Genomic DNA, 15,058 nt, shown 5'->3' with positions numbered 1-15,058 from the left:
ATTTAGGAGTGGGACTCGAGCAGCAGAAAGCTCTGGAGACTGTCAATCTGGAATTAGGTTTGGATTGATTAAGACTCAACATTCTACAGATAAATGCTCTGCAAACGGATGATGTCAGACATGTAGGCTGTGTGAAAATTACTGGTTTTTACCAAGTTCTTGGGACTGGCGTTTTCAGTCGGATGCCATCTTGGTACTCCACAAGAGTCTTTCATAATTAAACACAGCAGCGCAAATTCTGACATAGGACACAATTATAAAAATTAGTTTGCGAAATTTATTCCACTGTGTGTGGGAATATTTCTGGGTAAAAATACTGATAATAAGTCAGATTATTTGTAAAGATTTATATATATCTAATCGAATCCTTTCTAATTACCTGCTCTTGAAAAGACAAAAACAAAAAATCCTGGGTTTTCTCAATGGATATAAGATATGATTTCATATCTTACCTTATGGATTACTTTTAAGAAAAACAAACTTGTGGTTTATTTAGAAAGTGTTTGATTTTTTTTAGAAAACCTCCATGGTAACTCTTATTGACTTGATAGACAGTATAAACAATTAAAGAGGTTAATTGTCACACAATGGGTTGCAAACATCTAAATAAAGGATTTATTCAAGCACTAATTTCGAATTAAATTTCTTTAATTTTAAAAAGCAGAATACACTCAATTACACTTTTCAAGAAATCTGGGAATAAAAACACAGAAAACTAAACAACCACAGTAGACAAGATTGAACAACTGAAAATCGGGGCTATATATACAAACTCAAACCAATCAAAAGCAAGAAACAGGCATTACAACTTTAATTAAACAATTAACAACTATGGCAACAAATGAAAACAAGGAAACAGAACATCTCCAGTTCCCATGGAGAGCCTTCCAGGAGAGACACCAGGTCTGCAGACCATACCCATACCTGCCTGCCGGAATGTGGCTACCAGAATCAACCGCAACTCTTTCTGACAGACCCTCACCAAAACTCCCGGGAGCAGAGCAATCGGAGGAAAGGCATCCATAGCATCCAATCCCAGAGTAGCTGGAGGATGGAGAGAGAACCAAAGTGGACAGTGGGTTGACTCCTCTGAGGTAAACAAGTCCACTTCTGCCTGGCCAAACTTCTGCAATATGGGCTCCACTGTTTAAGTGTGGAGTTGCCAATCCCCGGGCCTCAGCCCCTGTCTGACCTGCTGCCTTATAAGCCTTGCCAACTAAAGACGATGTAACTCTACATGGCTTTAAGGGCAAGGCTGGCCTCTTCAACGACAAAGCAGATGCGGGAGAGAGATAGCCCGCAAGCATCTTTTCTACCTCAGGCATAGACTTATGCACAGTGAACCCAGATGACAACTACCCGCTGGTCGAACTCGACTCATAAACCTCCCTCTATGTCTAGTTCCTTGAATCTAGACCCCCCTGAGAGCAGAGCGAGCTTCCAACTCCTGGGTGGGACCCACAGAGTCAGTAGATAAAGCGAGAGAAAAGGCAGCGCCCGTCTCACGCTCCTGTAACAGCGCCATCTGTGAGCTCCATGATCGAAGTCGACGCGCTGCATCAGCAGACGTGGGACACGAACCACGGGTGCAGATATAAAATTCCCTTTATCATCAAAGAGGGCGAGGCAGGAGTGGAGCTTCCTGACTGTAAAACACTCACAGTGAGGGCAATCAGCTCCCTCGAGAGCACATAACTCGTGTCCGTCGGCCCCGGGAATAGAGCGGGGGGCACTGTGAAACACGTCTCCTAAACTTAGACAGTTTTTCTGGTAACACTTTACAATAAGGTTCATTAGTTAACATTAGTTAATGTATAAATAACTAACATGAACTTACCATGAGCAGTCCATTTGTTAATGTATTTGTTCAATTTTGTTAACGTTATTGTTAAAAATACAGCTGTTCATTGTTAGTTCATGTTAGTTCACAGTGCATTAACTAACGTAAACAAGATTTTAATAAAGTATTAGTAAATGTTGAAATTAACATTAACAAAGATGAATAAAAGCTGTATGCGTGCAGTTCATTATTAGTTCATGTTAACTAAGTTAACTAGCGAACCTTAAGTGTTACCGTTTTTCTTTTCTTTTTTTCCTCCTGTTAAAGTCAAATAGTTTGCACACACAGTGACAGACAAAGTGGCTTCTGAAGACAAGAAGCTGGTGACACCCCTGGACAGGTATTATTTATAGATTTGATTACGCACATCTTTGCATCACCTGACTTGGTCCTAGGCCAATAGCTTGGCATGTACTACTTTTGGCCGGTCATTTACACGACAACAGCGTTTTGAGGACCTGAAAATGCAAACTTTTGAAATCGGGATTCAAAGTGCAAGTGTTTGAAAACGATATCATTGTCTTCACCATGTAAACTACAAAAACATGAATTTGTGAAAACTGTGACGCCATGTGGACGTATTATGTGTTCAGTCTATAGGCGTATAGTGTTTCTTTACAAAGTTACATCGCCAACTACTGACCTGACAGCAGAATACAGCGTTTTTTGTCGTTTTCGCGGACACATGTGAACGGGCATCATTTTGACAACATTGTCGTCTGACGCGAAAAAAGGCGAAGGAATTTTTTTCCCGTTTTTAGTCAAATTTTTAAAGCTGCATTACATAATGACAAATTCATAAAACAATCAGTCCTTCAAGTCCCATTACAGTCCCAGTTTAAGGTCCTTTCCTAATCCTTTTCCACTTTCTACTACAGATTAATGATGGCAAAAGGTTTGGGACAAGCTGTTTTTGCTGATTATTTTCAATAAATGCCCTTCCAGTTTAGGGGGGTCTGAAAGTCACTATGTTTTATACTACAATGAAGTTATTTCAAAAGATCAAGGACATATCGATTCCTCATGCAATAAATTTTGTTTGCTAATAAGCTGACTTTCACTCATCCCAACAGGGTGTGCAAACACAGAACTGATGTGCAACTAGCTCAGCTGTGGCTTTGTGTTTGTTTTGGACTCTCACATGAATCTTTAGTCCAAGGTCCCTTTCTTTAAATGTGGCTTAATCAGTTAGCTGGATTTTTCAAGATAACCTGGCATAAAGAAGCATAAACCAAGATTTTCCATTCTTTTGAAGCAAACTTAAATTGACCAAGCTAAATAAGTAGGCCTACAGCCAAAACATACTTTATGCTAGGACGCAAATGGAGATAGAAATGGTTCGCTGACCCTTGCAAGTGCACGGTGCTGTTGTACAGACGTTATTAAAGGTCACAAATCTAATTTCTCAATTCTTTCAAATGTATGTGCTATTAAACTAGGTTGTTTTTTTATTCAGGTAGCTAGATATAAATGTGTTGAAAACTTGCTCAGCAGGATTCTCTTCAAACTGTTTCTCCATGCAAACCCAAAAGGGAGCTCAGTTGTATTTGAATGTGCACTTTTAGTCTGCTTCAAATCTTAAAAGTATATTTTTTTAAAACTGTACTTGCAGATAATATTAAAGAAATAAAAAGTCACTTAAGTGTACTTAGAGTACACTTTCATGACTGTGTTTTTGAACACATTTTAGTGCACTTTATAATCATGTCAAATTAAAAGTTTTACCATCCAGTACATTTTAAATCGTTACGTTTCAGTCATTAACAATGCTTTGTCATGCTTAAAAGTGCACTATAGCATTGACTAAAATCACATGTAAAGTACTTGATTATAATTTTAACTGCATTGCGTTGTATGAAATTACATTTAAAGTTAATACATAAATATGTACTTAAGTCATACTTAAGTGATACTTAAGTGGGTCAAAAAGCACTCTAAATTTCAGCTAATTGGATTTTATATACATTTTCATTTAATTGTAAATAACATGCAATTAATTGTTCAAAGCCAGTACATTCAGGAAACACTAAAGTGTATTATTTTAATGAATATAATTTTTTTAATAAGTAATCTTTTTAAAAGTATGCTAAAGTGTATTATTTTCCACACGGGATTATAGTTGCTAATACACAAATGACTGGCATATTACTTTATAAATTGAACTATGCACAGGTTCATAATTTTACTTTGTTCTCACACTCTCTTGTAGAAAACAAAAACACTTTTTCCTTTTATCACTTCTCAGTTTCTCTCATCGACTACTTGCTCCCTGCTTTCATTCTATCAAGTGTTCACGTGCGCGCGCACACACACACACACACACACAGCTCTTGTAATGCAGTAGGAGAGGTTCGAGGTGAAAAGGTCTCCGGTCCCTTGGGATCTGAATGTTTTGGGGATTCAGTGATTCAGCCACAGCTGGCTGCACACAACAATATGAAATTAGTGAGAAGCATTTGCAGCGGTGATGTCAGCACTAAACCATGCAGGGACCCCATTAGCACACAGAGGAATTTTGGGACTACTTGTCAAAGGCTGTTTGTGTGTCCATTCATGCAGAGAGAAAAAAAAATGATAGGAAAGCAATGTTCCTCTTGTCTCAAATGTTTGTATGAAAAATGCAAAGAATTCCTTTGATGCCGTCTTGACATCTGTCTCTAGTGCTCTTGGCCTGTCTCATGTGTGTCAACACTAATTGCCCTGCAGACAGATGCTTGTATTGCATCTGTAATTACACAGGAAAGCCTGTTCCTTTGAGCTGTGGATTAGTAACTCTTTGTGTTAGCATTGAAAAAGGGGCACGAAGGCAGTCCGAGTCAAGCACCACACAGAATCCGAGTACAAAGTGTTCCTCCACTCAACCCTTCCCTTGAGTTTGACAGGCGTCTTGGAGATGTCATGAAAGAGAGAGATCTGTGGATATTCAATCCCTGCAGCGCCGGTCTGCCTGGCGACGGGGCCAGACTCTGGACCCCCATTACCCTCGCACAACATATACGGTCATATCGTATACAGCCTAAAGCGTGGGAGGAATGAGGACAAACACAGTTGAAGAAGGGTGAGGATGTATTTATAGCACGTACTCGAGGCTAACTGAGGAGATGGGGTGGTCTGTATCAATCCCTCTGGGAAAAAAAAGGCGATGTGCTGCAGTCATTAGTCCAATTTTCACAAAGTCGGTGCTCAGTTGGGAACTGTTGCATGCATTTCCACTTCAGAAAAAGCCGTTATGAGCCAGAAAAACAGGCTCTGCAATAGAAAATGCTTTAGATGCTCCTGGACACTCATGTTAAAATCTCTTTATTCCAAATTTGTATGCATTTCTTTGTTTTGTGGAATGCAATTGAAGCTATATTGAAGAATGTCTCAGTGTCAGGGTGAGGTTGTTGTGTTGTTTTTGTCCAATGGACAAAATGTTGTTTGGACCCTAACATTCTTCAAACTATTTTCTCTCGGTTATTGCAGAAAAACTGTTTGTACAGGTTTAGAACAAGGGTTGGAACAATGTGATGGTAACTATGACATCATTTTAATTTTTGGGAGGACTACACCATTAAGACAACCACCATGTTAACACTTGAGGAACCTAAACCCATACCTATCTATTTACTAATCGGTAACAATTTACAATAAGGTATAATTTGTTATTTTTAAAGCATTTAATAATCTTTGTTAATTTAATAACAAATATAATTGTTCATTGTTTGTTTACAGTGCATTAACTAATGTTAAAAAATACAACTTTTGAGTTTAAAAACGGGTTAAATTTTATTTTGATAGTCCACTTCCGATGTTCGTTCTACTAACTATAAGTAACTTTATTTTTAGTAACTACAGTAGTGGCCAAAAGTGATGTCCATCCTTGGAAAATTGACATCTTCACCCTCTATTCAAAGATTATTGAAAACGTGTTAAAGATTTTTTTAAGCATATTGTGTAGTTGTTCTTGGAGACAATTGTTTTATTTGTTATAACACAATGGAATCATGCCAATTTGTGCAGAAATAGTTTTGGGCCAGGCTGTCATGCAGTCATTAAATGTTTTTTTTTTTTTTTTTTTTTTTTTTTTTTTATGCTTTTTGTTTTTCATAAATAAAAAGTTAAATAAAACAAAACAATTCCAAATAATTTTGTCAGATAAATAACTTAACCAAGTTTAGTGTTTTGTTCTTCCCTCATATTTAAAATATTGAAAATATACAGTTTCCCTCATATTTTGATGGTTTAATCTAAATTGTAGGGTCATTAAAAACAAATATCCTCTCCGGACAGCACTTTTAGCCACTAATGTACATGTGAACTAACTCTCAGAGTATTAGTAGATAGGTTAGTGTTAGGGTTAGTTGAATAAGTTGACATAGTTACAAAGTTACTCATAGTTAGTCTAAAGTGGACTATCGAAATAAAGTGTCACCTGAAATAAAATATTTTTAAATGTTGAAATTGGAAAATGAATATGATGTATAATAATTTTTCATTGTTAATTAATGTTAACTAATGTAGTTAATTAATGATAACAAATGAAACCTTATTAAGTGTTACCAATCTAACCATTAAAATCAAATGAGTTCAGTCTCCCATGTGCTGCATATGTGAGCAGAACTATTTAAATGACATGTAGAGCTTTCCAAATCAGCCACCAGCATCAAACCAGCACTAACCAGCACCAATATAGACCAGTATGGATATTAGGTCTGGTCTACCACAGCTAACAGGAAACATTCTCTGAACTTAAACAAACATGAATGAACAAACGTTCTTCCATTCATGCTGAAACAACTTGGGTGCGAAAAGGAACAACCTGCCGCAACAAACAGTCATGAAAAAAGAGTGTACCTATAAAGCTGTAATCCAAAAATGGATCAAATACTTTGAAGCGAAGCATACTGTGCGCCTCAAAGCAATGAGAATTGATACAGAGAAATTAACCCAACAGACATGAGTTCCTGGGGTTGAGTCCATATCCAGACTGTAAAACTTTATGAATGTGTGCGGGGAGGACCAGACTGCCACACCACAAACATCTTGCAATGACGCACCTTTAGCTAGCACATTAGAGGCGCCACTCCAAGTAGAATGAGCCCTGAAACCTAGAGGCGAAGCCATACTGCATGCCTCATAGGCAAAATCTAAAGCAGCAACAATCCAGTCTGCTCAGAGATTGGAGAACCTCTGCCACGGCCTTCAAAGACCAGAAACTGATAGGATTTATGCCACAAACCTGAGTGGTCAACGTAAATCCTCAGTGCTCTGACTGGACACAAAAGGTGATGCATTTCTTGCTCCGGCAATTCAAAAGGCAGGGAAGAAAAGGCTAGAAGGACGACCAGATGGACTGTCGAAAATGGCACCTTTGGAACGTATCCCAGCTTCGGGAGCAATATGACCTAAACTAGTCCAGGGGCAAAGTCTAGACAGGATGGGGCAACTGACAAGGCCTGCAAATGTCCTACCCTTTTTAATGAAGTTTATTCTAATAACAGAGCCTCCTTGAGAGTCAGAAACTTCTCTGATGCTGACTCCAGCGGCTCAAATGGGGCCTCTGATAAACCTTCCAGGACTATTGAAAGATCCCGGGAAGGAACTCGCAGTCTGCAGATAGGCCTCAGCCATCTGGCACCATGAAGAAAGCAACATATCAGGGGATGCCTCCTCACAGCAGATGTAGCAGCCGCGGGCACATTAAGCATAGTAGAGGATAAACCATCCTAAAAGGCACTTCATTAAAAACTCCAGCACTGAACCACTGAACTGGGCAATCGACTGAGTTAGATTTGCGACTTTTGCACCATGACTCGAAGAGACCACTTCAGGGCATATAGTTTCCTAGTGGACGGAGCTCTAGCATTCAGAATGGTCTGTCTCAACATCCTCGGTTGAGAGACCTAAATCTAAGAGCTGGTAGCCCTCAGAGGCCAAACCCACGGCTTCCATATCTTGAGCCTGGAATGAAAGATTGTGCCCTGAGCCTGGGAGAAAAGGTCCCTCCTGGTTGGAATCTCCCACGGAGAGCCTTCCAGGAGATATATTAGGTCTAAGAACCATACTCGGGCTGACCAGAACAGAACAACTAGCAATAAGCAAGCTCTGTCCTCACAAACTCTGGCTTCGGGGGAAAGGCGTACAGATGTAGATTTGGCCACGCCTGTACCATAGCATCCAACCCTAATGGAGCTGAAGGTATGAGGGAGAACCATAGAGGACAGTGGGTTGATTCCTCGGAGGCGACCAGATCTACATCCATTTTGCTGAACCTCTGCCAGATTTGCACCACTAATTCTAGGTAAAGTCTCCATTCCCCAGGCCTCAGCCCCTGCCTTGATATGATGTCTGCTCCCACATACATGTGCCCTGGAATGTAAACTGCACTCAGAGACAACAGTGTGCCTTGAGCACAGAGCAGAATCTGCTGCACCAACCTGAACAGGGGGCACAAACGCAGACCACTCTGGTGATTTATTTATGAGACTACCAACGTATTGTCAGTCCACACCAACATGAGGTTACCCCTCAGTTCCGGGAGAAAGTACTTCAAAGCAAGAAATACAGCCTTCATCTCCAGGCAATTTATTTATTCATATAAATATTTATATTTATATATATACAAATATAGAATGGACTCAACTCAAGCAGGAGACAATCATGCCCGCATGGAGGTTGAATTCCATACCAACCCGAATTTGTTAATGAAGTTGACTAGACTGTGCACGCTGCATGCACGTGCAACTCACTAGGACAATTATAGAAAGACATGGTTTCTTGCCATTATTTTGCATGGTACACTTAATTTGAAGCGCTGCTGCTGTAAAGCAGTACAGGAAAAAATACTTAAAATATTATTTCATACTGGGATAATTCTAGGGTGTCAGATGGGGTGGCAATGCTTTTTCTTATGTTGGCAGTTGCCACCCCATGCTGCTCCTGCCTCTGCCCCTGCCCCTGGACTCGAGCAAAGTATGGGTTGACCCAAGACCCAGTATGGAGATCCGGGAAGAATGGCAGATTCCTACGAGGCTGCTGACTTCCTCCACTAGAGAGGAAGCGATCATCCAGCTTACTACTTCATTTTTTCTCATCTAGCCATTCTAATTTATGCTCACCCATTTGGGAACCGCATGATTTAACCTGCCGTGCTGCCTGGGTATTAATGAGGGCAATCGGCTCCCTCGAGATCCAATCAAACGTGCTCCGCTCCTAAGCAGATGAAACATCGATTGTTTTCATCATCCCTGGTGATATAGCGGCTTGTAATTCTTTGAAGCTATTTCTTTACACACAAAGACTGTAGACAATCTTCATTTCTTTTCTTTTTTTTTTCTTTTTTTTTTTTTTACTTTAACTTAAGTTTTTAACTTAAGTTTAACTTTTAACTTTTAACTTCTAACACACAGAACAAGACTTCCCACTCACATGCAAACAAACGGCATCCTGAAGACAAAGAAGTTGGTGACGTGTTTCAGGCACCTATTTATGATCTCAGTGATGCGCTGACGCTAAGTCACCTTACCACACTTTTGGCCAATCAAGATTTGTGTTTCCCACATGTGCTTCAGACACCGGCTCATGCATAAGCGTTCCCATAGCAAAAACATCATGACGCAGCATTTAGTTCCACTCGAAAAGGAGACTGGATGTATTGATGTTCAAAGAACATTCATTTTCATAACCTAATGGGAGCGTTAGCACAACATTCTTAGAACATTTTTTTTGCTTGCTGGGACACTGGTCAGAAATATAACAATATATGTTCCAAATCAAATTTTGGGAGGAGCATGTTCATATCATCCCAGCGATCACAAAGCTACTAGGCTACAACATATTTAAACTGTCACTTAACCCTAGTTTGCACAACCCTAATCATCTGTCACACACATAATGATGAAAAATGCAGTCTGGATTAGAAAATCACCAAAACTGTTGATAATACTTCTGAAAGAATAATCATAATTGTGAGATTATCTGTAAAGTGCTACACATTGATATATGAGAGCTCTGCTCAACATTAGGAGGTGCATTAAATGCATTTCAGTGTGGGAACTCAATGTCTCTCTGCTGCTGCTGTGAGAAACCTTGCCTGCTACTGAGTGAGGGGAAGTTTAGGATCCCTGTGGAGCATTCCAGCTTTACATATAAAATATGACCCACCACAGTATAAAATAACAATTAAAACTCAGCAGCCCCTGGAAATAACCCAGCTTCTCATTGGAGGTGCAGAGAAGCTCAATGTGTTTTGGGTGTATGATGATCATTCATGTTAGTTGTACAAATAGTATTCTGGACTTGTTTTTAAAGGGAGCCTGACATATGCAAGCCCGCTTATATTCACAAAAACCTCTATAACAGTTAAGGACTTCACATCTATCAGTTTTTCCTCTTTGTCGCCATTTGTGTTCGAAATCTGCAATTGCAGTTATTTGCGGAATTATCAACTTTACGTGGGTTGTGCCTTGGCACGGCACAGCGCGGATGAATCCAATGTTTTGAGGAGAATGTGCGGCTGTCAGTCGCCGCCGGTGTGGACCCTGGCATTCACAATCACAGATTCTACTTTTTGGAAATATGACCAGCATAAGAATTTTCACCGGAAAATGTGAAATCTGAACAAGTAACATCCACTCCTGACCAACTAAGGGGAAAAAAGCATAGCAGTAAATCGCACTGATTAAAGGAGACATATCATGCTTTTAAATTGTTCCTTTTTACATATAAATCATACATTTGTAGTCTATATAAAGCGGAACTGCAATGCTTGGGTCTGAATTCTTCATTATTATAGCTCCACAGGCCCCTTTTCTACCCCTTTTCTGATGTGCGTCTGAGAGCAACTCGTTTTGGTGCGGTCTCTTTAAATACAATTGAGACACTTCATACCCCGCCCCCTCTCCAGGTTGCAGAGGTTCAACTCCACCCCGTTCGGCCATTTTTGTAGTTTGATAGCAGAGATACGATTATCTAGCGGCACAGAAACTTTTTATTCACACGTTATTAACAAAATGTCAACAACGGAAGACTTGTCCAGCCAGCCTTACATGTTCGAGCCAGAGTCGGAGCCGGAGCGAGATGAAAATGAAGACGACGAACCTGTAGAACAACGTATTCATATGGATGTATCGCACTGGTGTGTACTGTATTTACACATGAAACTTTGGTCTTCCGACCTTTTACCACCGTGTCGATTTATTTCGATTAATATGTGCGAGGGAGAGAGAGCAAGACAGCGTCTAGTTTGGAGACGGTGATGTCTTGTTTACACTTTCGCCTGGCTCTGAAGAGAGAGAGAGAGAGAGAGTGCGCGCGCGCGACCGGGTCTCTCTCTCTCTGCTCGTTCTTTCAGTTAAACATGCGCCCTTGTCACAAGCGCGGCAGTTTATCTACATTAGACGGTGTAATGAAGCGTGTGGGTTACTACATCCAACAACCGAACATTTTAACTTACCCTCTCGTAACTTCTGCATCCTTTAGCTTGGACTACAAAATTGCAGCGAGAAATAAAAATGGCGGATTGCTCGAAGTGGTGGGCCGGAAGTCAATGTCCTTATTTGGCAGTTCCGCTGCAAATACTGTGACGTAATAGTTCAAAAAACGTCATAGATAACAGAAAAATCGGAACAGGTTGAAAAATATGACCAAAACAGAATATAAAGATATCAACGAAGCACCTGAAGAGAATAATTTCATATTTTCTGTACTTCTAAACACTCCAAATATACAACAAAATGCATTTAAGGGCTAAAAAAGTGCATTTGGCATGATATGTCCCCTTTAAATCTAATGATCGCTTATCATATCACGTAAAATCGTGCAAATTATACTTTGTTATCAAACTGTTAATGTTAACAACATCAGCATTGCGTGACTACATTTAATGCCCTTCCGATATTTATCCTTGTTTTCGCATGGGCCGGTTGCAGTCTCTTTTTTTCTGTAGCCGCTCCGAAGTCCGAAGTATTTTGCATTTTACAACGGGTGAATCTCCAGTTGTCAGGTGATTGTCGTTTGAACCTTTCTGGATCCGCCATCAAATTGATAAGTTTAATTATATCAAGGGCTGTGAGAAAAGGCTATAAATCTCCACCTCCACCATCCTCACACGCAATATAGCCTACTAGCCGAGACTCTTCTTTATGTGGACAGATGTGACGTAATGATGCAAAGACATGCTTGAATTTCCCACGGAAATGCACAAGTAGTTGGGGAACAGAATTGTGAGATGGAACTCAAAAAAAGTCAGAAAAAAAAAAAAAGTCAGAATTGTGAGATATAAAGTTGTAATTACCTCTTCCGTGGTGGAAACAAGCTTCCATATCTATTTCTCTTTATTTATCTATTTTAATATTCAACAATATTATTGATCTGTCTGCATTGACACCATTATATGAGAACTGAACTGAGCTGGACCATGACATGACATCATTTTCTCCAAAGCAGCTATATGATAAATGATAAATGAACTACACTAAGAACTTTTTTACAACAGAAATGAACCATCACTGAATTTTTTTTAAGTTGATTCTTAGCAAAAAACACTTTGTTCTTTCAAAATGATATGTGCTCAATCATGTGCTCAATCAATTTACTTCCACCAACTAATCAAGTATTCTTGTAAGCGTAGAATCTGCCATTCAGAATACATACGAGCGAGTTGCTCAGCCATGTTGCGCCTCCATCTTGAAAATACATTAGCCAAAGAGGGACATACCTGGAAATTCCAGGGGGGCAGGGTTTCATATTATTTTGAAGTTTCCCCGGGTGCCGCCATTGGCTAGCGGACCCCCACCTGCTGTTAGCATCCCATTAACTCCCATTCATTTTGGCGTTACTTTGACAGCGAATAACTTTACATCTGAGGTGTTTAAAGACTCCATTTATCCATTATTTATTTCTAAAGAAACACGAAAATGTATAAAAGGCTCCATTACCTTGTATCTTACGTTATGGCCCCGTAGAAGCAGTTTTTGTAAAAATAGGCTAACGATTGCGTCATAACCACGCGACTCTCTGTCGCACAGTAGAGAGATGACCGTATGGACAGGAGGAGAAGCTCGCGGGCAATCGGGGGGACGTGGAGGCAAAGTGACAAAATAATTAATCAGAATACATAGCAAAAGTTCTCCTGCTCCTAGCTCATGGACAGCTCCTACTCACACTCTCCGTCTCTGCAAGTTTCGGAAGGGAATGCTTTAGATTTCTCTTGGCACAGCTACTAGAAGACAGACGGGTTGCTCACGTCACATCTACGTCGTCAAGCTCAGTTTGAGTCTGCGCAGTACGCTCGACCCCCAGGAAGTAAGAGCTTCTAATTGACTTCACTTGTCTCCGTTGAATCCAATGGTGTCGCTGTGTCCAGTTTATATACTGTCTATGGGAAATTCAAGCTTCACCTTTCGCGCTTTTACACTCAGTGGCACCGTGACGAATGCGAGGGAGAGATTACTCGCGACTGCCAGCCACCGTAGGAGTTAAAACGCCCTCGGAACGGGAGGGGCTAGACAGTAATATTCAGTTGGTAGTCATATACAATTTCACCGCTAGATGGGAGAAAATCCTACACAGTGTAGCTTTAAGCTGGATACTGTTTCTTCTAGATCTGCTGTACAGCAGAAACAAACTTTGTTGCATAATTTTCCTGTTATCATTGTAAAGCTGCTTTGAAACAATCTGTATTGCAAAAACGCTATATAAATAAAGGTAACTTGACTTGACTATTTAATTTAGTTGAACCTAAGTTGGCTGAACTTGAACTGGTCAAACGGAGGTAGTAACACTCACATTTCCTGGTTATCTATAAAACACACACAAGTTACCCAAGAAATGTTATAGTAAGCTTTGTCAACCCAAAAGTGATGGACTACTTGCAAATGTCCTCAGGTTCTCTAAGTAAATACAGCTTATTATGGTGGCTTCTGGGACAGAGCGGTTATGAAGATTGTATCCAGATCAGAGATCATCTTCCAGATGTAGCCGAACTGCCACTGAGATGAATGGGAATGCTAACAGTTACTTACTCTCTCCAAGTATATGTGGACTCTTCACATGCATTAAATCATCATCTCATTTCTTTATGAACATTTATCTAACTGAGGCTAACTCCTGTCGGCTGCTCGTCTCACCTCTAACTGTGATGAGCAGGTTTATTTGGATGGTCTCAGGTGAGACATTCCTCATAGCTGTGTCGGTCACCATAAGCTTATTCAGCACATACGCATCCAGTGTGTTTCATCACCTCACGAGAATGAAGCTCTGTGTGTGAGAAAGGTTTCATTCAGTTAATTTTGTTTCTCAAACCTACTGGTCAGGATTCGTTAGCTCCTGGCCTAGATAGTGCAGCAACAGAACATTTAGATTGTGAAGCTGGTCAACCAGTATAGTCTTTCTGGTGATGCTGGTTTACCAAGGTCAAGCTAGTTAAGCAGCCTGCTAGTTATGCTGGTGACCAGTTAAACTAGTCTCTTTCAGTATGGATACCCTCGAGAAAGAGAAGTGTGCTTAATTGTATTGAATTTGCACTTTTAGTGTACTTGAAAAAAACTGTACTTGCAGATATATTATATTAATGAAATAAAAGGCTACTTAAGTGTACTTAAAGAGTGTACTTTCTTAATACTTAAGTACTATTTTAAAAGTGCACTTTGCAATCATGTCAGATTAAAAGTTTTACCTTAAAGTACATTTTAAATCGTTGTTGTAATAACAAAATTGTAGTGCTTTAAATACTTATACATATTTTTATGTGTTGACTAACATATTAAAGCACATGTACAGTACTTGATTTTAACTAGTATGTTATTTAATATTACATTTAAAGTGAATATAGGTAACACTGTATTTTACAGTGTCCTTGTTACTCCTTGTTACATGTACTTACTGTAGTAATTACTATAATGTATGCATCATTACATGCAACTAACCCTAAACCAAATCCCAACCCTAACCCTGTAATAAGTACTGTACATGTAGTTAATTATTATTACACAGCACTTACATGCAGAATTACACCGTAACACGGACACCTTTAAAAAAAAAGTGTAAACTCAATATATTTTAAATGTACTAAATTGCAACTGCTTCCTTACAAATGTGTCATTAAAAATATATTTAAATATATGATATACAAGTTAATAGAAATGACGTTCAGTTATTTTAGTTTACCATAAATGCTTGTCAGTGCATTCAGCAGTAGGCTACACTTCAACTATCACGTAGTGTTGCATTAATCCA

This window comes from Rutilus rutilus (assembly GCF_951802725.1).
Source record: "Rutilus rutilus genome assembly, chromosome: 17".
Taxonomy (NCBI): domain Eukaryota; kingdom Metazoa; phylum Chordata; class Actinopteri; order Cypriniformes; family Leuciscidae; genus Rutilus; species Rutilus rutilus.
Note: the sequence above shows the minus strand (reverse complement) of the source record.